The sequence below is a fragment of the Schistocerca serialis genome, chromosome 12 (assembly GCF_023864345.2).
Source record: "Schistocerca serialis cubense isolate TAMUIC-IGC-003099 chromosome 12, iqSchSeri2.2, whole genome shotgun sequence".
Taxonomy (NCBI): domain Eukaryota; kingdom Metazoa; phylum Arthropoda; class Insecta; order Orthoptera; family Acrididae; genus Schistocerca; species Schistocerca serialis.
In genome coordinates this window covers 104,008,238-104,034,977 of record NC_064649.1, presented here as the reverse complement: position 1 = coordinate 104,034,977, position 26,740 = coordinate 104,008,238, and the positions used below count along the sequence as shown (strand labels likewise).

General features: G+C 43.5%; 1 non-coding gene across 1 annotated transcript; it reads right to left on the bottom strand.

Moving 5' to 3' along the window:
• Positions 1-25,289: 25,289 nt before the first annotated feature.
• On the bottom strand, positions 25,290-25,362 carry Trnat-agu (transfer RNA threonine (anticodon AGU)). Its single transcript has one exon. It is a non-coding gene; the product is annotated as a tRNA-Thr (tRNA).
• Between the last annotated feature and the right edge of the window lie 1,378 nt (positions 25,363-26,740).

Sequence of the window (26,740 nt, the reverse complement as noted above, 5' to 3'; positions counted from 1 at the left end):
CCCGTACCATGTCTATCATCTGTCACATGTAGTTTTTGTCCTTAAAGTAAACACTGATTCTGGTGAAAGTGTGGTACTAACTTCAGAAATGTCACACCTAATGGTTAATGATCCTAGTTAATGTTTTTTCTGTTTCTAACAACTTTTATGCTACCAACAAATAATAATAAAATTAAATAGTTTTCTGGAGGTTCGAGTTCAATCAGTTATAAGTACATTAAAAAATGAAATAAAATGTAAAAAAAAAATTGTTCGGTCCCTTTTCTATTCATAATTCTAACGTGGATCTGTGATAGTCACATAAGTTGCTTCAGTCTCACGTGGGCGATCGTTTCCTCTGCTACCACGTCTTTCATGTGTGACATCCAATGTAAAGTATGTTCATCAAAAGCTGTAGAGCGTTGGTCACGAAGTGCTGTTTCCGGAGCAAAACACCTGGATCCGTGGTGGCTGCTAATGTTTAACGCAGATGTCGAAGGATAAATGCACAGTGATGGGTAGCTACAGCACTTCTCCTGTAGTTCCGAGTCGATGGCCTATATACTCTTGCCATAACAACCTTCTGTACATCTATTCTGGCTAAAGCAGTCATGCATGACACGTGAGGAAGAAGAGTCATGAAAAAAGCAACATATTCATTATTGTGTGCCCGACCGAGACTCGAACTCGGGACCTTTGCCTTTCGCGGGCAAGTGCTCTACCATCTGAGCTACCGAAGCACGACTCACGCCCGGTCCTCACAGCTTTACTTCTGCCAGTATCTCCTCTCCTATCTTCCAAACTTTACAGAAGCTCTCCTGCGAACCTTGCAGAACTAGCACTCCTGAAAGAAAGGTCCCGAGTTCGAGTCTCGGTCGGGCACACAGTTTTAATCTGCCAGGAAGTTTCATATCAGCGCACACTCCGCTGCAGAGTGAAAATCTCATTCTGGATATTCATCATTTTTAGTTCAATAACTGTGACTCTTTCTTTTTACATATCCAACTTCTTCTTTTCTATTCCTATTAACTCGTTGTCTCTCCCTGTAAACTAAAGGTTCGACTGCTGTCGAGGTAAATGGTGGCTCAGGGCAATCAGAAGACGGTGGAGAAGCTGTTAATGCTACAGGTAGTGTCGACTGGCTGTGGGTATGACCAGAATCTGAGTTGTACCCGCTGATTTGTTCAGTGTTATCACTGGATTCTGTTTGCCACTAGTTGTTCTGGGTTCAAAATTATCTCGTAGAAAAAACATAGAATTGAAATACGGCCGCTGTAGTGGATCTGTGTGAGCGGCGTCGGCTGAAGCTAATTTAGGACGCTTGTTCAGTCTTTCTATAAACTGCTCTCAAAGACTTTCCATTTTTTTGTTAACGTCGCATATTGCAGGAATAAGCAGAAAAATATTTCTGTAGAAATATTGTGGAAACAGCAATTCTATCAAGTAGAAAAAGTATATAGACAGACAGAGGAAAGAAATCGAATTTTTTTTAACTTTTATGTTCTCGGCAACAGGGAACTCGTATGCAAGCCTAGGATGAGAATTTAGAGTAGGAACAATTACTGGTTCTGTGATTGTCAAACAGGTCTTACCTGCATAATGGCAAACCTGACAACCATTGCACATGAAACCAGAATCGGAGTAAGAATTGAAAGAAATAGCTGATATGTTCTACAAGAAATGGGGATTTCCCGAATATTACACGTTCCATCGATGGGAAGTACATAACAGTTCTAACAAGGGAACCTCCCCATCGCACCCCCCTCAGATTTAGTTATAAGTTGGCACAGTGTATAGGCCTTGAAAAACTGAACACAGATCAATTGAGAAAACATGAAGAAGTTGTGTGGAACTGTGAAAAAATAAGCAAAATTTACAAACTGAGTAGTTCATGGAAAGATAGGCAACATCAAAGAGTTAAGGAATGCAGAAGCGCCGTGGTCTCGTGGTAACGCGAGCAACTGCGGAACGAAAGGTCTTTGGTTCAAATCTTCCATCGAGTGAAAAGTTTAATTTTTTATTTTCAGTTTAAGTGACAAACTTTTATGTTTTCATCACTTTTTTGGGAGTGATTATCACATCCACAAGAAAACCTAAATCGGGCAAGGTAGAAGAATCTTTTTACCCATTCGTCAAGTGTACAAGTTAGGTGGATCGACAACATATTCCTGTCATGTGACGCACATGCCGTCACCAGTGTCGTATAGAATATATCAGTCGTGTTTTCCTGTGGAGGAATCGGTTGACCTATGACCTTGCGATCAAATGTTTTCGGTTCCCATTGGAGAGGCACGTCCTCTCGTCTACTAATCGCACGGTTTTGCGGTGCGGTCGCAAAACACAGACACTAAACTTATTACAGTGAACAGAGACGTCAATGAACGAACGGACATATCATAACTTTGCGAAAATAAAGAAAGTAAGTCTTTCACACGAAGGAAGACTTTAACCAAGGACCTCTCCTGCCGCAGCTGCTCACGCTAACCACGGAACGACGGCGCTCCTGAGCTCCCATTAGCCTTGATGTTGCCTATCTTGCGCATGGACTACTCAGTTTGTATATTTTGCTTATTTTTTCACAGTTCCACACAACTTCTTCCTGTTTTCTCAATTGATCTGTGTTCAGTTTATCAAGGCCTATCCACTGTGCCAACTTATAACTAAATCTGAGGGGGGTGCGATGGGGAGGTTCCCTTGTAAGCACTAAATGGTCCGACTCCATGTTCTTTAATTATAAAAGCTACTTGGCATTAGCTCTGCAGGGTTTGCGTGCTGCAAACTGTACAGTCATTTTCATTGACGTTGGAGCATATGGGAAACATAGCGGCAGTGGCACTTTTAGTGCGCCTTTTCTGTACAACAAAGTAGGAAAACGCTTGCTTGACATTCCTGAGGACGACTTCCTGTCAGGTAGTGGTATCAAAGGAGTCTTTGTCTTGATGAACTGTGCCCTCTGATCAGACACCCGATGAAACCTTACACCAGCAAAAGTCTAGACCACTCGAAAGAACAGTTCAATAAAGCCCTTTCACGAGCCCAAAAAACTGTTGACTGCGCTTTTGGAATTGCAGCATCGAAGTGGCAAATACCAAACAAACCCACTGAAGCCAGCGGAATTGTTTGTAAAAGCTGTTTGAATTTTACATAATGTCATTACAGACAAAGAAAGTACACTAAACATTACAGACTACAGGGACATACTTCCTGGAGTTCATACTTCAAGAAGGAGCAACGCAGCTCCTACTGAAACTATATAAATATGGAATTTGTTTCAGTATTAATTTAAGCCGTGTGGGATTAGCCGAGCGGTCGTGTGTGGTCTTCCTCAGGCGACGTCTTACACTACTCTGGCCGTTGGTTGTGTACTCACGTGATTTTTGCTTCTGTGACAGAATGGTCTGTTGGTGCTAGGGAACGCTGATTCCTTATAGTCTCCTGAGATACAGAGCAAAGCGGAGAACACAGAGCATTTGGTGATCAAAAAGGTATGGGCAGCATAATCTCATTGACAAAAACTGACGAAAACCAAGATTTTAGCACAGAGGGGGTAACCAAAGGTGTTGAAGATGATATACCTGATGATGACTGCATTCTGTCAGAAAAGAGATTCAACATAGACACATTAAGTATTTTGGATAAAGTGTGTGATCGTTCTGTTAATGGGAATAATAGTTTCGTGATGAACAAGGAAGTAAAAGATACAAAAGAGAAAAGTTTATCAGACTGTGTTACGGCACTGCAAGGTCAACAAAGTGCAGCGCATGTGAGTGATGTTTCAACTGAGTGTGTGCCAGCTGCAGCGAACCTAGTAGACAAAGATATTAATAACAAAAATGTGGTTGGTCAAACTAATGATAAACATGGAAAATCATTTCCAAACAAACAAGATAACCTTCCTGAATGTGGATTTGATAATATAGATAAAAAATGTCAAATAAAAGAAGGAAGCTGTAAGTATCCTCATAAGGCCTCAGGTGAGAAAGTGTCTCAGATCAGGCCAGATGTTTTAAAAGAACAGTCAGAACTAAATCCTAATGCCATGATAACTGATGAGAGAGTAGACTGCTCTCACAGTGGTACTGGGAAAAATAATGAGAACCATGTTTACAAGAGGAGTGCTATTATTGAGGCCCTAATGAACATTTTGAGCAGGAACCAGAACCAATTAGAAAACAAAATGCCAGCTGCTGGAGCTGTCACAACTAATGTGAAATCACAGACTGTTCCATCTACTGTAACTCTCTCAAGTAATACTAAAGCTAGGAAACTTGACAAGTCATCGATGACCCCAGACAGATTAGTTTTTGATGCTGGTCGAGTGAGGAAACACTTGAAGTCTGGAGTTGAACGCGTGTTATTACAGCTGGAGAAATTAAAGGAAGCATTAAATATTTTGCCATTCAACAATGATAATTCCTTTGCATTTACTGCATCTGAAAGTCTGAAAAATCAGATAAAAGGGATGACGACAGCTGTAACCCAAATGTACCACATTGTGTATAACATGCCACAAAAGGACCTCAGTTTTTTGGACATACTATACCAGATGGCAACACAGCTGAGTCAAGCTGAGGAAGAAATACTGAAGATTCGTGACACTACTGAAGATTCTGTGACGTATCTACTACATTTCCAGGAAACACTTGACAGTTTGAGAGATGGTGATATGAAAGCAGAAGATAGAATCTCCAATTAAATTAATTTTTTTTTTTTTTTTTTGTAAATGATGGACTTAATTCCATTTCTTACCAGAAACACAGCAGCTACAGATAAGAAAGTATTCCAATTACGTAAGAATTTCCTATCTATAATGAGATCAGTTACCATTTTTATGTACCACATAGAGTTCATTAAGCAGTTAGTTCAGTTTTAGAGATAGCACTACTCTCAGGCACTGGCTGCAGGCAGTAACAAAATGAGATTACAGCTCCATCTTGAAAATGTTAGCATTTTTCCAGGTTCATTGTGAACAGGTAACACTTATTAAGCTATAACAGATCTCGTATTTTGTCTTTAAAACAGAAAAGAATAAGATCGATTAGTATCTCTAAGAACAAAATTATGAATGAAGTTCATCTGCAGATGTAATGAGAAATTTACAACTGTGTACTCTGAGACTAATGTGCATTATGGGACTGACACTTGTCCAGAAAAAAAGTCACATTTCAAGTTGTTGTGATAGAAATATCAGGGAGCTGAGTGCTATTGTGAGGTAAATGTAATTTTTTCATAAATTAACCTCTACCTCATACTTTTAGTTAGCTGTTTTTATATGGTATATTGTTTAAGAAATGCACCTAAAAGAGCATGAAAATGGTTTCTTTTGGCAGAGACAACTGTTTTGTTTAAATGTTAGCACATAAGCCTAATGTAAATGCCTGTGCTTCAAGAATTTTAATACCTGTGACTTAGTTGTAATTTATGCATTACTTGAAAACAAGGAGATTGTTAGACCACACAGTTTGAAAATGAGTACATTTTATTGAGAAACTTTGAGAAGCCGCGACTTTTTAATTGTTTGTGCTCTATAGAGAAATTGTCTTTTGGTCTGTCACGATTAAATTTACAACTTATGTACTGTTTGGAATTTGATTAAACAATTATTTATTAAAAAAAATGTAAAAAAAAAAAAGCGGTCTAAGGCACTGCAGTCATGGACGGTCCAGCTGGTCCCGGCGGAGGTTCGAGTCCTCCCTCGGGCATGGGTGTGTGTATGTGTATGTCCTTAGGATATTTAGCTTAAGTAGTGTGCAAGTTTAGGGGCTGATGACCTTCGCAATTAAGTCCCATAAGATTTCACACACATTTGTACATTTTTTTGTTAATTTAATGAAGAAGATATTGTCTGGTGAAAGATTGTCACATGAATTAACAATGTCAAACTGCAAGTTATATGTTCCACATTTTATTGCAACTTCTTTCCACAGTTTATCCAGTACAAAGTGGTTGTTATTTTCTGCATGCCTCTGATACCAGATGGCTTTCAGTACATAAACGGCTGCAACAAGTGTCTGTTTAAAATTGTCACTCAGCTCACAACACTACTTTGCTGTATAGCCACAAGAAATAGCACGCAGCAGGCAGCAGTCAAATACAGCACAGCTGGAATGACCTTGAAGCAGCTAATCACAGTGCAAGTTTCAGGACAACATAGCTTGGCTAGAGTGACCTTGAAGCAGCCCATCACGGTGCAAGTTTCAGGAGAACATGGCACGGCTAGAGTAACCTTGAAGCAGCCAATCACAGTGCAAGTTTCAGGACAATACGGTATGGCTGGAGTGACTTTGAAGGAGCCAATCACAGCTCAAGTTTCAGGAGAACACAGCACAGCTACAGTGACATTGAAGCAGCCAATCACAGCTCGAGTGTCAGGAGAATGGGCACAGCTAGAGTGACCTTGAAGGAGCCAATCACAGTACATGTTTCCAGAGAACAGGGCACAGCTAGAGTAACCTTGAACGGCTAGAGTGACCTTGAGGTAGCTAATCACAGTGCAAGTTTCAGGACAACACGGCTTGGCTAGAGTGACCTTGAAGCAGCCCATCACGGTGCAAGTTTCAGGAGAAAATCGCACGGCTAGAGTAACCTTGAAACAGCCAATCGCAGTGCAAGTTTCAGGACAATACGGTATGGCTGGAGTGACTTTGAAGGAGCCAATCACAGCTCAAGTTTCAGGAGAACACAGCACGGCTACAGTGACATTGGAGCAGCCAATCACAGCTCGAGTGTCAGGAGAACGGGCACAGCTAGAGTGACCTTGAAGCAGCCAATCACAGTACATGTTTCCAGAGAACAGGGCACAGCTACAGTAACCTTGAACGGCTAGAGTGACCTTGAGGCAACTAATCACAGCGCAAGTTCCAAGACATAGGGCGATGGTCTTAGCATGAAGCATAAACCAGCTTGATATCATCGCCTGGTGAGATTTGTAAGGGTTCAGCGTGTGGAGTTGTGAGCCATTAGCAGCTAATATTTTTCCTGTAATAAATGTTGGCACAGCAAATGAGCCTTATTAAAGACTGATACTGCAACCTTCCACTCATGTAAGTGCTTTCAGATGACGTCATTTTAATGTGCAATCATTCCAAAGCAATAATATTTGTTCATGAAGTGCCTTCAGAAAGTCTCGGCGCACTGGAATATGGACTATAGGTATAGATTACACTGGAAGTCGGAAACCAAGTTAGCGGAACACAAGTAGGGAGAACTGCGTTTTTTCGCACGCTTACGCTATTGTTTTTGAATTCGTTCTGCTCACGGGGTTGAAACTAATAATACATCGACTTCCGATAACACGACGTTAGTTTCCTGTCAGACCACCTGGGGCACTACAAGTTTATCGATCTTCAATTATTTGGTTCCCTTATTAGGTTATTTAAAGTCTTCCTCATCTGTTTTCGTTCCGTAGTAAACCGGATGTGGTTTCATCGCACTGTGTTTGTGATTACTACTTCTCGTGTGTATCGCGCTCAGAACACAATGCTTGTATTGGATGGAGCTGGACTAACAGACGACTGGAATAAATACACACCCGGGCAGCGCGCGGGCACACAGCTACTACGGAACAAATTTTACGTCCCCTGTCAATAGCACTGAATTACTTCGCGAGAGTAAAGAGCTAGTTGTGTTTCACAATAACGGTACTTTCTGAAACCGTGTTGGCTATTTGTCAATAAATCGTCTTCTGTGAGGCATTTTGTAATGGTTCAAATGGCTCTAAGCACTATGGGTTTTAACATCTGAGGTTATCAGTCCCCTAGACTTGAACTACTTAAACCAAATTAACGTAAGGACATCACTGACATCCATACCCGAGGCAGGATTAGAACCTGCGACCGTAGCAGCAGCGCGGTACCTGACTGTAGCGCCTAGAACCGCTCGGCCACAACGGCCGGCAATTCGTAATGTTGTAACACAGTACGTGTTACAGAATACTATTGCAAATCGACGTCTGTGATATGGTGCAGGAAAGGGGATAATTACGTTTAACAACTGGCCGTTATTGACGCTGTTCAAAACGGTTCAAGTGGCTCTGAGCACTACGGGACTTAACTTCTGAGGTCATCAGTCCCCTAGAACTTAGAACTACTTAAACCTTACTAACCTAAGGACATCACACACATCCATGCCAGAGGCAGGACTCGAACCTGCGACCGTAGCATTGGCGCTGTGATTGGTTCTATTACCATTGGTATCGTGCAGTGGATGTATTGATTGTGGCTTGCCGCTGGTGTGCTTTACGTACGAGCAGAAACTCTTTCGATTTTCCGTCAGATTTCGAGACAGAGTTTCGCTGTGGAAGCTATTGAAAAGGATGTCGCATTGAAGTCAGCTTCAGTGAAAACATCGCCAATAGTCTACATACACACTAAAAAGTTAGCGTTGAGACACAAAGGGAGTAGTCACACGTAAAGATGACAAGAGCATCACAACACACTGTAAAAACATTAATAAGTATGAAAAAATACAAAAAGTGACGACCCGAACAAGAGAACCTACAGGGTGTTTCAAAAATGACCGGTATATTTGAAATTGCAATAAAAACTAAACGAGCAGCGATAGAAATACACCGTTTATTGCAATTTGCTTGGCACAACAGTACATTTTCAGGCAGACAAACTTTCGAAATTACAGTAGTTACAATTTTCAACAACAGATGGCGCTGCGGTCTGGGAAACTCTATAGTACGATATTTTCCACATATCCACCATGCGTAGCAATAATATGGCGTAGTCTCTGAATGAAATTACCCGAAACCTTTGACAACGTGTCTGGCGGAATGGCTTCACATGCAGATGAGATGTACTGCTTCAGCTGTTCAATTGTTTCTGGATTCTGGCGGTACACCTGGTCTTTCAAGTGTCCCCACAGAAAGAAGTCACAGGGGTTCATGTCTGGCGAATAGGGAGGCCAATCCACGTCGCCTCCTGTATGTTTCGGATAGCCCAAAGCAATCACACGATCATCGAAATATTCATTCAGGAAATTAAAGACGTCGGCCGTGCGATCGGGCACCATCTTGCATAAACCACGAGGTGTTCGCAGTGTCGTCTAAGGCAGTTTGTACCGCCACAAATTCACGAAGAATGTCCAGATAGTGTGATGCAGTAATCGTTTCGGATCTGAAAAATGGGCCAATGATTCCTTTGGAAGAAATGGCGGCCCAGACCAGTACTTTTTGAGGATGCAGGGACGATGGGACTGCAACATGGGGCTTTTCGGTTCCCCATATGCGCCAGTTCTGTTTATTGACGAAGCTGTCCAGGTAAAAATAAGCTTCGTCAGTAAACCAAATGCTGCCCACATGCATATCGCCGTCATCAATCCTGTGCACTATATCGTTAGCGAATGTCTCTCGTGCAGCAATGGTAGCGGCGCTGAGGGGTTGCCGCGTTTGAATTTTGTATGGATAGAGGTGTAAACTCTGGCGCATGAGACGATACGTGGACGTTGGCGTCATTTGGACCGCAGCTGCAACACGGCGAACGGAAACCCGAGGCCGCTGTCGGATCACCTGCTGCACTAGCTGCGCGTTGCCCTCTGCGGTTGCCGTACGCGGTCGCCCTACCTTTCCAGCACGTTCATCCGTCACGTTCCCAGTCCGTTGAAATTTTTCAAACAGATCCTTTATTGTATCGCTTTTCGGTCCTTTGGTTACATTAAACCTCCGTTGAAAACTTCGTCTTGTTGCAACAACACTGTGTTCTAGGCGGTGGAATTACAACACCAGAAAAATCCTCTGTTCTAAGGAATAAACCATGTTGTCTACAGCACACTTGCACATTGTGAACAGCACACGCTTACAGGAGAAAGACGACGTACAGAATGGCGCACCCACAGACTGCATTGTCTTCTATATCTTTCACATCACTTGCAGCGCCATCTGTTGTTGAAAATTGTAACTACTGTAATTTCGAAAGTTTGTCCGCCTGAAAATGTACTGTTGTCCCAAGCATATTGCAACAAACGGTGTATTTCTATCGCTGCTCGTTTAGTTTTTATTGCCGTTTCAAATATACCGGTCATTTTTGAAACACCCTGTACATACTAAAAAGTTAGCGTTAAGACACAAAGAGAGTTGTCACACGTAAAGATGACAAGAGCATCACAACACACCGTAAAAACATTAATAAGTATGAAAAAATACAAAAAATGTGACGACCCGAACAAGAGAACCTATATGTAACATGACGAGTGACTTACGGTTGCTGTACTGCTAGGCACGAGTAAAGTACCACTCATGGTATGCATAAAGCAGTGAGCCACATCTCCATAACTACAACCCGTGTCAAGTATGATGTAAGCCACCGTTGTACAATCAGTACGTGTGCTAGAAAGCTATACAACGTGGTAAATCTGAAAACAAAGTGTATATAATCAGACACCCCTAAAAGTAAACATCTAAACTGTCTTAAATACTAAACTATCTCAAACACGATAAGAGATGTTAGGAAATCATTCTAGCAGTAGGATCGTACTCTGTCGCACAGACTACTATATGGAGAACATACACTGATCAGTTATGACAACCAACCTACACTATCCATATAAGCTCGTCCAGGGTTGGGTTTTTTGGGGGAAGAGACCAAACAGCGAGGTCATCGGTCTCATCGGATTACGGAAGGACGGGGAAGGAAGTCGGCTGTGCCCTTTCACAGGAACCATCGCGGCATTTGCCTGGAGTGATTTAGGGAAATCACGGAAAACCTAAATCAGGATGGCCGGACGCGGGATTGAACCGTCGTCCTCCCGAATGCGTGTCCAGTGTCTAACCACTGCGCCACCTCGCTCGGTAGCTCGTCCACGCGATAGCAGCGTCATCTGGCGAGGAATGAGTTGCTAGTCAGACACACGCACGGCGCATGTTGAAAGGTCTCTGTTGGATTCCTTTCATGTTAATTTCTTAAATCTGTTGTCATTTACGGCATAAATTCCTTGTCTAAATTTACTGTGGCGTTTCTGACTATCTGGGAGGAGACTGAGTAGTGGAACGTGTTACTTTTACACATAAACAAGAACGATCTGTCACACCACTACACTTTAAAACACAGTTTATATGTAATTCATGTCACACAGTCTTATACGGAACCTACATCCGCTTTCTTTTATATACTGTATACGATAAGATAACGTCATCCCCCTTCCCTTCTGTGTGAGAGGATGAATGAGCAAATGTATTTCTAGTTGCATGCTTGAGGGTAGCAGACAAGCCTGTCTGCTAGAGAACAGTAGGACCAACGTCGGAACAGGTAGCTACGCTTTCTAAAAGCAAAGAGGTTTCTATCCTTAGTATGGTCCTGTCTGTCCCTTGTCATGTTGGTATAGGAAGCTGTCCCTCTGGCCACTACCGTTTGTATTTGTGAGCCACCCTCACGAAGGGACCAGGTCAGTCTGTCCGCAGTGAGCGTCTGAAGTGGTAAGATCTCCGGCTAACCGCGTGTCTGCTAAGTCCGTAGGACAATGGATTTCTTAAGTTCAGCCTAACTGAAAATTTAATCACCTTTATTTCAGGTTTAGCTCTAAAATATCTAATGTTATCTTAAATTGCAACGCAGTGTAATTCGCGTGTGAAGTTCAGAATATCTTCCGGTAGTTGCTTTGTCACTACTTTGTCAGTAAAGTGGAACCACGTGTTGATCAGTAACTCTAACTAAGATCATCAATCTTCAGTGCGAGTGTGCGTGGGATTATAACGTCTCGTCTTGACAATATTTTTCAATATAGCAACTTTTCTTTATGTTCAACCCACGTGGGGTGTACTTTGTGAGACCAGTACCACGTGCTTATACAATTGTTTGTCCCATCAGGTTAACAGTAAGACGATAGTAACCAGTTCGAGGTTTTTCTTTTGTAAATTGCTTTTCGATCTAATTTATTTTAATTATCAAAATTATTGTGGAGTTACACTCTTTGTGTAAACCAAGTTGACCACGTGAAGCATGTGGTGTAATCATCAAAGTAGCCCTCAGCTATTCTTTTCGGGAAGATTTCACAGAGAGTTAGTATGTATTTAGTATACCAGTGTGTGGTAATTACATGACGGACAGGATTGCGCTACGAACGTAACTTCTTTGGGTGAAAATTCAATCGGTTGGTTGTGGTTAATTTCCTCTTGCATATGTTTCAACGTTCTTTGTGTGTTGTTTTATGAATGCAGTGTTGTATGCAGTCTCCCAATCTTGGCTCCATATTTGATGTGTTCCGTAAGTTTACAATCTCACATTTTCACAATCCTAAATAAGGGACCAGGTAGTTATGAATCAAATTTAATATGCTGAAATTTCAATGATCAATGTTAAAATAAATTTCCAAATATAAACTGATTTATTTCTTTTTATTTAAATTCTCTTTTATATATATATATATATATATATATATATATATATATATATCACCGGTTATCGTATGACTCTTAAAAGATTATAATTAATGTCAGTCTGGTTGGGAATTTGGTAAGCTAGACTGGATGCCTAATGAAACAGTTGCGCAGTAGTGCAAGGTTAACTTCCTCAGATAGCTCACAGCTTTTAAACCGCTTTTATTGTCTATCAGTACCGCTTTCATAGCAAATTAAAGCAACAACGTTACAATGTAGTATCAATGAGTGTGCTGTCCACGTGTGGAATGGGGAAGGAACGCCATCTATATGAATTTGACCGCCGGCAGATTGTGACGGCCCAGAAACTAAGCGGCTTGTCGGGTGTTCGAGGATTGCTGATGTGAATGTCATAACAGGTGATGAAGCCGAGTTGGAACCACATCCAGACGACATGAGGTTGGGTGGCCACCCCCTCATTACAGATATCGGACGTCGTAGGCTCGGCCGACAGAGAAAACAGTGCAGGCGGTGAACTGTGGCAGAACTAACATCAGACTTTAATACCGGGCAGAGTACAAGTGTGTCTGAACACTGTAACAATAGATATGTCCAACATAGCCGGATCTACTTTGCGTCACGTGAGTGTAGGGGAGTCGAAACAGGTAGTGGCCCATGACGTCATATTAACTTGGGATTTTTTTTATACATGTAATTCATTTCTAAATTTCATTGATTATTTGCAGAGTAAAAAATTTTATTATGTACAACATTTAATAGGCGATGAATTTTAATGAGATAGATATAAATATGTCTTGACATAACACATAACCACCGGCCGCGGTGGTCTAGCGGTTCTAGGCGCGCAGTCCGGAACCGTGCGACTGCTAGATCGCAGGTTCGAATCCTGCCTCGGGCATGGATGTGTGTGATGTCCTTAGGTTAGTTAGGTTTAAGCAGTTCTAAGTTCTAGGGGACTGATGACCACAGATTTAAGTCCCATAGTGCTCAGAGCCATTTGAACCATAGCACATAACCTTGTTGCATTGTGCATGATATGTTTTCTCTTTGTAAGTAAAAAACTTCCGTGTTGCTCGAGTGCGCGATCAAGAGTCCGTCGAGTGCGGATCTGCTGTAGCTTTCATGAATATGCATAGAATTGTTAATTTACAACCCGCAGTTGACTTAAAAATTACTCTAGGGAACCACGGCACGACTTTGTTGGAAACAAATCGCGCTCCAATTCTCAAATATCGGCGCGCAGTTTAAGATACGCGGCTGGATATCGGTCGTTATCGTCGCGTGCGAGATTCAGTAACATTTTCGCAATTTACGCCGGCCGGTGTGGCCGTGCGATTCTAGGTGCTTCAGTCTGGAACCGCGTGACAGCTACGGTCGCAGGTTCGAATCCTGCCTCGGGCATGGATGTGTGTGATGTCCTTAGGTTAGTTAGGTTTAAGTAGTTCTAAGTTCTAGGGGACTGATGACCACAGATGTTAAGTCCCATAGTGCTCAGAGCCATTTTGAACCCAATTTACGGGCATTAACTTGATAATAACTATCAAAGACTTATATGAGCGGCATAGTAATCATCTTGATGCTTAAAGCAAACGAGAAGCGATTTACTGTCGGGATACGATAAATATTAGTCCCTGCATAGTCAGCTTGTTGATACGTTCCTTATAAACGGACGATAGAATTACTGGAACGATCTTTTAAGTATCAATGACCACTACACACACATCAGAAACTAATTACTCTGTGAGTGACTTTTGGATTGGTGGGGTTTTTTTTATTTCAGCTAATTAGTATTGTGGTGTCACCGCCAGACACCACACTTTGCTAGGTGGTAGCCTTTAAATCGGCCGCGGTCCGCTAGTATACAACGGACCCGCGTGTCGCCACTGTCAGTGATTGCAGACCGAGCGCCGCCACACGGCAGGTCTAGAGAGACTTCCTAGCACTCGCCCAGTTGTACAGCCGACTTTGCTAGCGATGGTTCACTGACAAATTACGCTCTCATTTGCCGAGGCGATAGTTAGCATAGCCTACGTCATTTGCTACGACCTAGCAAGGCGCCATTATCATTTGCTATTTATCTTGTGATGCATGTACCGTCAGACCGATGTTCACCAATTATGGATTAAAGTTAAGTATTCCAGTCGTTACTTACGTTCTTTGCTACTATAAATTCCCTAAACTGTTCCAGATCTCACGCCAGCCTGCGTGAGCTTAAACGCGTGCCTTTCGGCTTCCTCTCCTAGTGGCTTGGCTGCCTTGCCAAGTCACAACAGGTATTAATAAACTTCTTTCGAGGTTGAAACTTCATCAATGGTGTCACGGTCATTCAGTTTAGTAGAACGATAGATAGTTCTAGCCACGCTACTATTGATAGTTTTAAAAGAAAAGACAGCACATACCTGTTTTTCTTTTGAGAAATGTTCGTACTTCAGTCATCAGTCTTCTCAAACCAGAGGCACGAGTGCCGCTCCCTCACAGCACTACGACATCCTGAACCACCACACACACATGTGATCCCTTCTCACTACATTTCTGCGTTGAAAACCCTGAGATATATCCGCGGTACGAAGATGGAAGAAAGAAGAGGAAAGATCAGTGAAAGGAACGGAGCAAAGAGAGAAGGGGAGGTCACAACACACAGTGCACCAAACCTCCCTAACGACGGGCTCAAAAAAGTGGTTGAAATGGCTCTGAGCACTATGGGACTTAACTTCTGAGGTCATCAGTCCTCTAGAACTTAGAACTACTTAAACCTAACTAACCTAAGGACATCACACACATCAATGCCCGAGGCAGGATTCGAACCTGCGACCGTAGCGTAACGACGGGCCTCCGCAGCCGACGACCCATGCATGTGCCAATGTTCAACACCACGACATCGGCTACTATGACTAAAACAGGCATGTGACCATCGGCACTCGATGTTGGTGCAGTGGAAGAGTGTTGCATGACCTGACGAATCCCGGTACCTTCTTCATCATGCCGATGCGAGGGCGCGAATCGATCTTCCTTTAGCAGCTCCTTGACACGTGTACTGTGGGGCAGAGACAAGCTGGCAGCAGTTCCAGGATGCTCTGCAGAACATTCATGTGGGAATCTATAGGTCCAGTGTAGCTCGTGCGAGGCACCACGCTGCGCCATGTCATAAGGCCAGGAGTTTGATGGAGTGGTTTGAGGAACATAGTGCTGTGTGCCAGCCGATGTCGTAGCCCTCAAACTCGCCAGATCTGAACCGAACCGAATGCATCTGGGATGCGACTGAACGTGGCATTAGAGCTCTTTGCCCCCTCACAGAAATTACGTCAGTTAGGTAATGTGTGTGTGTGTGTGTGTGTGTGTGTGTGTGTGTGTGTAGATGTGGGGCCAAATCCCTCCAGAGATCTACCGAGGCATCATTGTTTCTATGCCATGACGCGTCACAGTTGTTACCCGAGCCTAGGGTGAACATGCAGTCTATTAGGTAGGTGGTTGTGATGTCCTGGCTGATCAGTGTAGCAATAGCCAACCCTGGTGTAGAGAAGCAACTGGAGGAGTTGAAAAGATATAAGCGGCCAGGTCCATATGGAATCCCGGGCCCTTACTTAGCTCGCTTTTATCTCTCGGCCGGCGCAAAATCCCAAGCGACTGGAAAAAAGCGAAAGCGACTTTTGTGTATAATAAGGGTAAAAGAATGCACCCGCGAGACTTCAGACCAATATCCCTAACAGCGGTTTCCTGCGGAATGCTTGAACTTATTCCGAGTTCAAATAAAGTAAATTTCCTCGAGGCAAAAAGACAAAAACCCCTGATTATGAATCGGAAAGTTTCGTGAACCGTTGCGCGTTATATAGGTGGCGCCATGTTCTCTAGTAGTATTGCGTTAGGATGGCATGGTTTGTGCAGAGATCGGAGGCGCAAGGGCAATGAGCACCACATATTCTTACAGCACGTTTTTGGGCAATGAACACCTTCTTTCTTAAGAATGAGTTACCCCAGGTCATTATTCCTTATGACATTACTGAATGAAAATAAACAAACTATTACTGATTTCTCTCTCCACAAAATTTGCTATGATTCTAAGTGCAAATGTGGTTGAACTAAATTGTTTTAGGAGTTCCAAAATGTATTCTTTCCGGTTTGAATTCTCATCAATATGGACACCTAAGAATTTTGAATTATTTCATCACCTATCACTGGTGCAGTGCCCCTAGAGGTGCAGAATTGAATATGATGTGTCTTTGTGAAATTCAGGGTGAGACTATTCGCAGAAAGCCAGTCAATGATACTTCTGAGAATTTTGTTCACAATTTCTCCCATTTCTGTATGTATGCTGAAGGTGATTGCAATACTAGCGTCATCTGCAAAAACAACTAATTCTGCTTGTTGTACATTAAACGGTAGATCTTTACATATATGAGAAACAGTAGTGGACCTAAGATTGAGCCTTGGGGAACCCCATGCGTGGTTTCTCCCTAGTCAGAATTATATCTCTGGAATCTCCTCGTTGAATTACTACTATGTACAACTTTCTGCATTCTTTTGGTTAGATATGCCATCAATCCCATAAAACTTCAATGTATGTAGGAGTATACTATGATTCACACAATCAAATACCTTGGATAGGTCAGAGAAAATACCTACCAGTGCTATTTTGTTATTTAATGCTTGGTGTGTGAACATGTAAACGGCATTCTCAGTAGAGCAACGCTTCTGAAACCCAAACTGTGATTTGCTGTGGATGTTTTTGTTGCCTAGGTGAGATACTCTTCTAGAATACATCACCTTCTAAAAATTTTGGAAAATGATGTCACCAGTGAAATAGGTCAGTATTTACTGACGTCTCACTTATCACATTTCTGAAAGCGGGGTTTAACAACGGCATATTGTAGTCTGTCTTTAAATATGCCTTGTGATAGTGACGCATTACATATTTCGCACAATACTGGTCTTATCATGCGGGAACAAATCTGTTTACTCTAAACAGTAAAGTAAATTTTGAACATGGATGTCAGAACACGAAGGTTTACATCGTAAATGAAGTGCAGAATCAAATGTGTCAGTTTTTAATTACAAAAACAGGCCCACTTGATATTTGTCGTTTAGAGGATGCAGTAGACACAAATACAAAGTTGACCCCGTCCATGCGGGAGGGATTGTTACGAGGTGGCCGGTAGTAGCAAAGGCAGATGTCGCCTTCACTAATCTTAACTTTCCACCTGGAACATTTTTTCGAAAGATACGTCGATTTCGAGATACTTAGTTGACTCAGGTTAAAACAAAACACCCTGCATGTTGAAAAATAGTGTCGAGCACCCGTCTCACTTCGAAGTGTAGTGCAGTATTCAATAAACATTACTTAGCCTTCCATAATAACGTGTAATTTACTTTATGAAACCTCCTCGTACCAGCTGTGTGACACAAGATTGCCCCGTAATTGAGAGGCCCTGTATGGGCATGTGGACGTATGCCTTATGCATATCACGACTCGTATCCTACTGGTAACTCGCAGCAAAGGGATCAGCTCTCACAGTCACGTGGCATACGCCCAGTTCCGATGATCATATTTACGTGTTGGTGATTTTTCGCATTTTTTCAGTACGTCGAACGTAATTGAAAACGGAAACCACGTGTGTACGTGTACCTCACCCCTCATGGTAATGTACATGTGCGTCAGTGAAAAAGACCAATAAGAAGGTGTTAGCTTGTGGACGTAGTGTGCTGTTCCAGTCTCTTCTGTACCTAAGGTCCATCACCGTTCCATTTGGATCCCTACGTAATTCGGTGCTCTCCGATACACACGATCGAACAGCGGAGGAGTGGTACTCAAGCGTCAACTTTAGGTTACAACATCTCCGGATGTAATTAACATTTTGCAATGCAACAAACGGCACTGATTACGTATTTGTTTATATGTTCAGACGTGCTAACAAAACTAACGGGGTTCCATTTAAAAAAACGTAGGTTGGTGTTAAAAAACATACTTCCGTGCATTTTTTTATGGTTTGTATTAACCAATTATACTAGCCCCTCTCCTCACGTTCGGTCTGTGGAATCGGTTCGTCAGTATTTGATGTGGTTTACGAAATATATCCAGCGGTAACGTTAGGTGACTCACCCTGTATACTTAGTTGTTACTTTCGAGAATGTGATACGGCCTCCCTCATGACTGTGTCACACTTGTTAATTCCATCTTCTACCTTAGATAGCACCTTCTGCATCTACATCTACATCCATACTCCCCAAGCCACCTGAGGGTGTGTGGAGGAGGGTACTTTGAGTACCCCTATTGGTTCTCCTTTCTATTACAGTCTCGTATTGTTCGTAGAAATAAAGATTGTCGGTATGTCTTTGTGTGGGCTCTAATCTCTCTGATTTTATCCTTATGGTTTCTTCGCGAGATATACGTAGGTGGCAGCAATATACTGCTTGACTCCTCGGTGAAGGTATGTTCTCGAAACGTCAACAAAAGCCCGTACCGAGCTACTGAGCGTCTCTCTTGCAGAGTCTTCCACTGGAGTTTATCTATCATCTCCGTAACGTTATCGCGATTACTAAATGATCCTGTAACGAAGCGCGCTGCTCTCCGTCGGATCTTCTCTATCTCTTCTATCAACCCTATCTGGTACGGATCCCACACCAGTGAGCAATATTCAAGCAGTGGGCGAACAAGTATAATGAAACCTACTTCCTTTGTTTTCGGATTGCATTTCCTTAGGATTCTTCCAATGAATCTCAGTCTGGCATCTGCTTTACCGACGATCAACTTTATATGATCATTACATTTCAAATCACTCCTAATGCGTACTCCCAGATATTCTATGGAATTAACTGCTTCCAGTTGCTGACCTGCTATATTGTAGCTAAATTATAAAGGATCTTTCTTTCTATGTACTCGCAGCACATTACACTTGTCTACATTGAGATTCAATTGCCATTCCCTGCACCATGCGTCAATTCGTTGCAGACCCTCCTGCATTTCAGTACAATTTTCCATTGTTACAACCTCTCGATATACTACAGCATCATCTGCAAGAAGCCTCAATGAACTTCCGATGCTATCCACAAGGTACTTTATATATATTGTGAATGGCAACGGTCGTACGACACTCCCCTGCGGCACACCTGAATGAAATCACTTTTACTTCGGAAGACTTCTCTCCATTGAGAATGACATGTTGCGTTCTGTTATCTAGAAACTCTTCAATCCAATCACACAATTGGTGAGATAACCCATATTCTCTTACTTTCTTCATTAAACGACTGTGGGAAACTGTATCAAACGCCTTGCGGAAGTCAAGAAACAGGCCATGTCTGTCCTCACGAAACTCTGAAATTCTAGCGGATCTTCGAGGCTTAGTTCTTTCATAAGCAATGAATATAGTCCGCTGCCTTTGTCCCTTCTTTTCAGCCAGATTGGAACTCAAACAACGTCTGGCTTTTTGTTTTCATCGTCGTTCTGTCACTGCTCCAAAAACAAGTTGATCCTTCATGTGCAAAATGGTGTGCAAATTTGAATTTAGATATACATATACCTGCATGATCAAGTGTCGTAATTTAAAACTAACTGTTGACTCTGTAATTCAGAACAATAGTAATCTACACAGCGGAATAACAACGAATAAATATTGATAAACAACAATTAGTTATTATATAGGAACCTCGAGCTCGCAAAAATAATTTTAACGAATGACGTTCGAGTACGTCACACGTTCCCCCTTGTGTTTCGCGCGGTAGAACGAGCGACTTTACAAAATATCAGATGGTTCTATTTGCGCTCCGCCAGTCGTTTCCGTTTACTGCGCATGTGCGCCAGGTACGAGGGTGAGTCAAATGAAAACCTTAAATTTGTAATAACAAAACGAAATTTCGCGCCATTATCCTGTATGTTGGTAAGCGTGCTGAAAACAGCGTGCAGAATGGCCTGTAGGTGGCAGCATAGTGCAGATGCACACATACCGTCGCAGTATCAGTATAAAGATGGCCGCCCCACTTGCGACTTGCACCAGGGAAGAACAGCGTTCTGTTGTTCGGTTTTTGCGTAGTTTAGGTGTGAAACCTATTGAAACTCATCGACGAATGATGGTTCAGTACGGTGATGCATGTTTGTCACAGCAGCAAGTCTACGAATGGAGTAGGAAGTTCGCAAATGGTGTGACTTCAGTGGAAGATGCTCCTCGTCCAGATCAGGCACAACGAGTTGTGACTCCACAGAACATTGCAGCAGTTGAAGCCATAGTGAAGGAAAACCGCCGAGTGACACTGAATGACATTGCAGCATGTTTACAGATTAGCCATGGGTCAGCACAGCACACTGTGCATGATGTGCTCCATTGACACACACTGTCTGCAAGATGGGTGCCACGGCAGCTGACTCCTGAAATGAGAGAACGACGTGTTGATGCTTGTGAAGAACTTCTTCGGCGCTTTGAACGAGAAGGTGATGGCTTCCTTGCAAGAATCGTTACTGGGGACGAAACCTGGGTTCACTTCCAACAACGGGAAACGAAGAGAGCGAGCAAGGAATGGCGCCATTCCTCATCACCAAAACCAAAGAAGTTTCGAACAGAACCATCAGCAGGGAAGGTTGTGCTGAATCTCTTTTTGGGGCGAAAAAGGCGTCATTTTGGAGCATTACATGCCTAGAGGGACCACTGTCACCAGTGCATCATACACAGATCTCCTAAAAAATCATCTGCGGCCTGCAATCAAATCAAAGCGACGTGGATTGCTGTCAGCAGGTGTCCTTTTGCAACATGACAATGCAAGGCCCCACACTGCCCGTACAACAGTTGCAACACAGATCTGCATTTTGAGTGTCTTCCTCATCCACCATACTCACCAGACCTTGGCCCAAGTGATTTCCATATGTTTGGACCACACAAAGACGCAATGGGAGGAAAGAAATTCCTTTCTGATGAAGAGGTACGCCACGCAGTGCATCAGTGGTTGCGCGGACTACCAAAAGAATTCTTTTCTAGACGAATTTATGAACTTTGTAAGCGCTGGAGGACTTGTATTGAGCGTGGGGGAATGATGTTGAAAAGTGATACGGCTTTGTACCACTTCTGCACAATAAATAATACTTAAAAAAATATTTAAGGTTTCCATTTGACTCACCCTGGTATATGCCGCGTGGTTGGTGTAATAGATCTACGAGGACCAGCCTCTGGTTACAGATACTCACGCTTGGGGCGCTGGTGCATAAATATACGGTTTACGCGCATCGTGTAACAGGGGCTTAACACCCACTTTAGTTTTGGACATCAGTGTAGTCAACAGTACACACTACTGGTCATTAAAATTACTACACCAAGAAGAAATGCAGATGATAAACGGGTATTCATAGGACAAATATATTATATACTAGAACTGAGATGTGATTACATTTTCACGCAGTTTGGGTGCATAGATCCTGAGAAATGAGTACCCAGAACAACCACCTCTGGACATAATAACGGCCTTCATACGCCTAGGCATTGAGTCAAAGAGAGCTTGGATCGCGTGTACAGGAACAGCTGCCCATGCAGCTTCAACACGATACCACAGTTCATCAAGAGTAGCGACTGGGGTATTGTGACGAGCCAGTTGCTCGGCCACCATTCACCAGAGGTTTTCAATTGGTGAGAGATCTGGAGAATATGCTGGCCAGGGCAGCAGTCGAACATTTTCTGTATCCAGAAAGGCCCGAACAGGACCTACAACATGCGGTCGTGCATCATCATGTTGAAATGTAGGGTATCGCAGGGATCGAATGAAGGGTAGAGCCACGGGTCGTAACACATCTCAAATGTAACGTCCACTGTTCAAAGTGCCGTCAATGCGAAGAAGAGGTGATCGAGACGTGTAGCCAGTGGCACCCAATACGATCACGCCGGGTGATACGCCAGTATGATGATGACGAATACACGCATCCAATGTGTGTTCACCACAATGTCGCCAAACATGGATGCGACCATGACGTTGATGTAAACAGAACCTGGATTCAGCCGAAAAAATGACGTTTTGCCATTCGTGCACCCAGGTTCGTCGTCGAGTACACCATCGCAGGCGCTCGTCTCTGTGATGCAGCGTCAAGGGTAACCGCAGCCACGGTCTCCAAGCTGATAGTCCGTGCTGCTGCAAACGTCGTCGAAGTGTTCGTGCAGATGGTTGTCGTCTTGCAAATGTCCCCATTTGTTGACTCAGGGATCGAGACGTGGCTGCGCGATCCGTTACAGCCGAGTAGATAAGATGGCTGTCGTCTCGACTGCTAGTGTTACGAGGCCGTTGGGATCCAGCACGGCGTTCCGTATTACCCTCCTGAACCCACCAACTCCATATTCTGCTAACAGTCATTGGAAATCGACCAACGCGAGTAGCAATGTCGCGATACGATAAACCGCAATTGCGATAGGCTACAATCCGACCTTTATCAAAGCCGGAAACGTGACGGTACGCATTTCTCCTCCTTACACGAGACATCACAACAACGTTCACCAGGCAACGCCGGTCAACTGCTGTTTGTGTTTGAGAAATCGGTTGGAAACTTTCCTCATGTGAGCACGTTGTAAGTGTCGCCACCGGCGCCAACCTTGTGTTAATGCTCTGGAAAGCTAATCATTTGTATATCACAGCACCTTCTTCCTGGCGGTTAAATTTCGCGTCTGTAGTACGTCACCTTCGTGGTGTAGCAATTTTAACGTAACAGCGCGATGCAGAGATGTGAGGTCGCATCGGCTTTGTGTTGTTCTTGTTTCGGTGCTCCTGCCGTTTTTCCCGGGGGAAGTTAATCGCGGCCGGTGCGCGGGTGAGGGCTGGCCGGTTCGCGAATCGCCCCGCAGGACCGGAGACTGATGATAATGTTGACTTTCACTCGCGGCGGACCGCAGGCCAAACAAATGTTCCGGCCCGCCGCGTCTGCATCTCCCGGCAGACTTTGAGGGCAAACAGCTCCAGCCATCGACCGCGAGCTGCGCTGTGTACACGACTGACCGCCCTGCGGTAATCGGCCGAACATCTGCTTCCAGTTCTCTGGCCTGCGAGGTTGGACTAACCCCGAGCCGCGTACATCATACATGTAGCCACAGTAGTTGCACAGAAATATGGAAACACTTAGAGAAATGCGTTCGTGAAGAAACACTCTCCCTCTGTGTCCCGGAAAGCCAAAAGGTTCCCACCGACCGCCGTGTCATCCTCCCGGAAAGCCAAAAGGCACCGACCGACCGCCGTGTCATCCTTAGCTGATGGAAGTCACTGGATGCGGATATCGACGCGGACTTCGTTCTTGAAGATACACTGAGCTGACATAAATCGTGGATTAGCGATATGTTCATATTTACATATAGGAGTAATATCGCTTTATTTTTTTTTTTTGTCAACAGTCTTCTGACTGGTTTCATCGCCACGAATTCCTCTCCTGTGGCAGCCTCTTCATCTCAGAGTAGCACTTGCAACCTAAGTCCTCAATTATTTGCTGGATGTATTCAAAAATGGCTCTGAGCACTATGGGACTTAACATCTGAGGTCATCAGTCCCCTAGAACTAAGAACTACTTAAACCTAAGTAACCTAAGGACTTCACACACATACATGCACGAAGCAGGATTCGATACTGCGACCGTAGCGGTCGCGCGGTTCCAGAGTGTAGCTCCTAGAACCGGTCGGCCACTCCGGCCGGCTGGGTGGGGTACAACCGCCATGTTGTTTTTTTCCAAAAAGGTCCTGGTGAGCAAGGACGTGTGACACTGTGCGTTGTCGTGATGCAGCAGCTAGTTTCCTTGACACCAACGTTCCAGCTGTCGTCGCCGCACGTTTTCACAGAGCCGTCGCAAAACGTCACAGTAGTACGCGGAATTCACTGTCTGGTTGGGTGGGACAAATTCTTTGTGCACAATTCCCTTGGTATCAAGGAAAACGATGATCATGCTCTTCACTTCGCTCTCCACCTGTCTCGCTTTTTTGGGTCTTGGAGAGCCTGGGCTCTTCCACTGGGACGATTGTTGCTTTCTCTCAGGGTCATAACTATAAACCAGCTCTCATCGCCGGTGATAAACCGTGACAAGAAGGTTGGATCATCAGATGCAGTCTGACGAAGGCCCGTGCACACTTCAATACACTGTGCCTTTTGATCAGCAGTCAGGATCCTTGGCACAAATTTTTCATGGACAAGATGCATGCCCAATTCATCAGACAACATTTGTTGACATGTCCCATAACCAATACCCACTTCATCCACACGGTCTTGAATGATTCGACATCAATCCGCACGAACCAATTGTTGAAGTTTGGCAACAATGTCTGGCTTTGTGCAGCTCACGGGCCTTCGGGTGTGAGCATCATCTTATACCTCTGTACAGCCGGCCCTGAACCGAGCATGCCACTCAAACACACGCATACACTGTCCCCCAAACACTTGTTGAATCATTGCAAGGATCTCCGTAGCACTTTTTCCGAGATTCGCACAGAATTTGATACACATGCGCTGTTATGTTCGCGGATCCGTCGTAAAATCGCTATGCACCAAACACAGAGCATTGTGGAAATCACTGTGGACACGCAACACGTCCTCCCAACTGAATGCCACTCCGCACACTGACTCATCAGATATGCAGCTCTCGCCACTTAGCGGTGCAAAGATATACTACTCCTACTTTCCAGATGGCAGCACCAGTCCCGAAAATTTTGGATTCCAGCTTGAAGTGTGGGCTGTTTTTACATGCTGACTGAGTTCTCTGGTCCAAGTGAACCGATCATTGACTGGAAACTGCTACGTTCAGCTACTTGCAGGCCATTAGCAGCTGTTCATGGACTTGATGTTCCCAAACAACGAAAGACTTATTATGGATGGCGATGCGCCATCTAACTGCGCCACAATCGTTCGTGATTGGTTTGAAGAACATTCTGGACTTTTCGAGGGAATTATCTGGCCACCCGAATCGCCCAACATGAATCCCCGAACGTTTATTGGACATAATCAGATCACGATAAGGCTGGAAGCTATAGAAAATTAAAATTTGTACTGCAGTTGGGACTCGAACCCAGGTCTTCTTGCTTACTGGGCAATCATGCTGACCATTACACTACCGCAGCATTATGGTCAAGAGAGCTGCATGAACTGTTGTTGTTGTTGTGGTCTTCAGTCCTGAGACTGGTTTGATGCAGCTCTTCATGCTACTCTATCCTGTGCAAGCTTCTTCATCTCCCAGTACCTACTGCAACCTACATCCTTCTGAATCTGCTTAGTGTAGTCATCTCTTGGTCACCCTCTACAATTTTTACCCTCCACGCTGCCCTCCAATGCTAAATTTGTGATCCCTTGATGCCTCAAAACATGTCCTACCAACCGATCCCTTCTTCTAGTCAAGTTGTGCCACAAACTTCTCCCCAATCCTATTCAATACCTCCTCATTAGTTACGTGATCTACCCACCTTATCTTCAGCATTCTTCTGTAGCACCACATTTCGAAAGCTTCTATTCTCTTCTTGTCCAAACTAGTTATCGTCCATGTTTCACTTCCATACAAGGCCACACTCCATACAAATACTTTCAGAAACGACTTCCTGACACTTAAATCAATACTCAGCATCACCCGATTTAATTTGACTACATTCCATTATCCTTGTTTTGCTTTTGTTGATGTTCATCTTATATCCTCCTTTCAAGACACTGTCCATTCCATTCAACTGCTCTTCCAAGTCCTTTGCTGTCTCTGACAGAATTACAATGTCATCGGCGAACCTCAAAGTTTTTACTTCTTCTCCATGAATTTTAATACCTACTCCGAATTTTTCTTTTGTTTCCTTTACTGCTTGCTGAATATACAGATTGAATAACATCGGGGACAGGCTACAACCCTGTCTCACTCCTTTCCCAACCACTGCTTCCCTTTCATGCCCCTCGACTCTTATAACTGCCATCTGATTTCTGTACAAATTGTAAATAGCTTGTCGCTCCCTGTATTTTACCCCTGCCACCTTCAGAATTTGAAAGAGAGTATTCCAGTTAACATTGTCAAAAGCTTTCTCTAAGTCTACAAATGCTAGAAACGTAGATTTGCCTTTTCTTAATCTTTCTTCTAAGATAAGCCGTAAGGTCAGTATTGCCTCACGTGTTCCAACATTTCTACGGAATCCAAACTGATCTTCCCCGAGGTCCGCTTCTACCAGTTTTTCCATTCGTCTGTAAAGAATTCGCGTTAATATTTTGCAGCTGTGACTTATTAAACTGATAGTTCGGTAATTTTCACATCTGTCAACACCTGCTTTCTTTGGGATTGGAATTATTATATTCTTCTTGAAGTCTGAGGGTATTTCGTTTGTCTCATACATCTTGCTCACCAGATGGTAGAGTTTTGTCATGACTGGCTCTCCCAAGGCCATCCGTAGTTCTAATGGAATGTGCATGAACTACCGAAGTCAAATATCCTCCCCAACACAAACTCCAATTCACATCTCCCCTTATTAACAG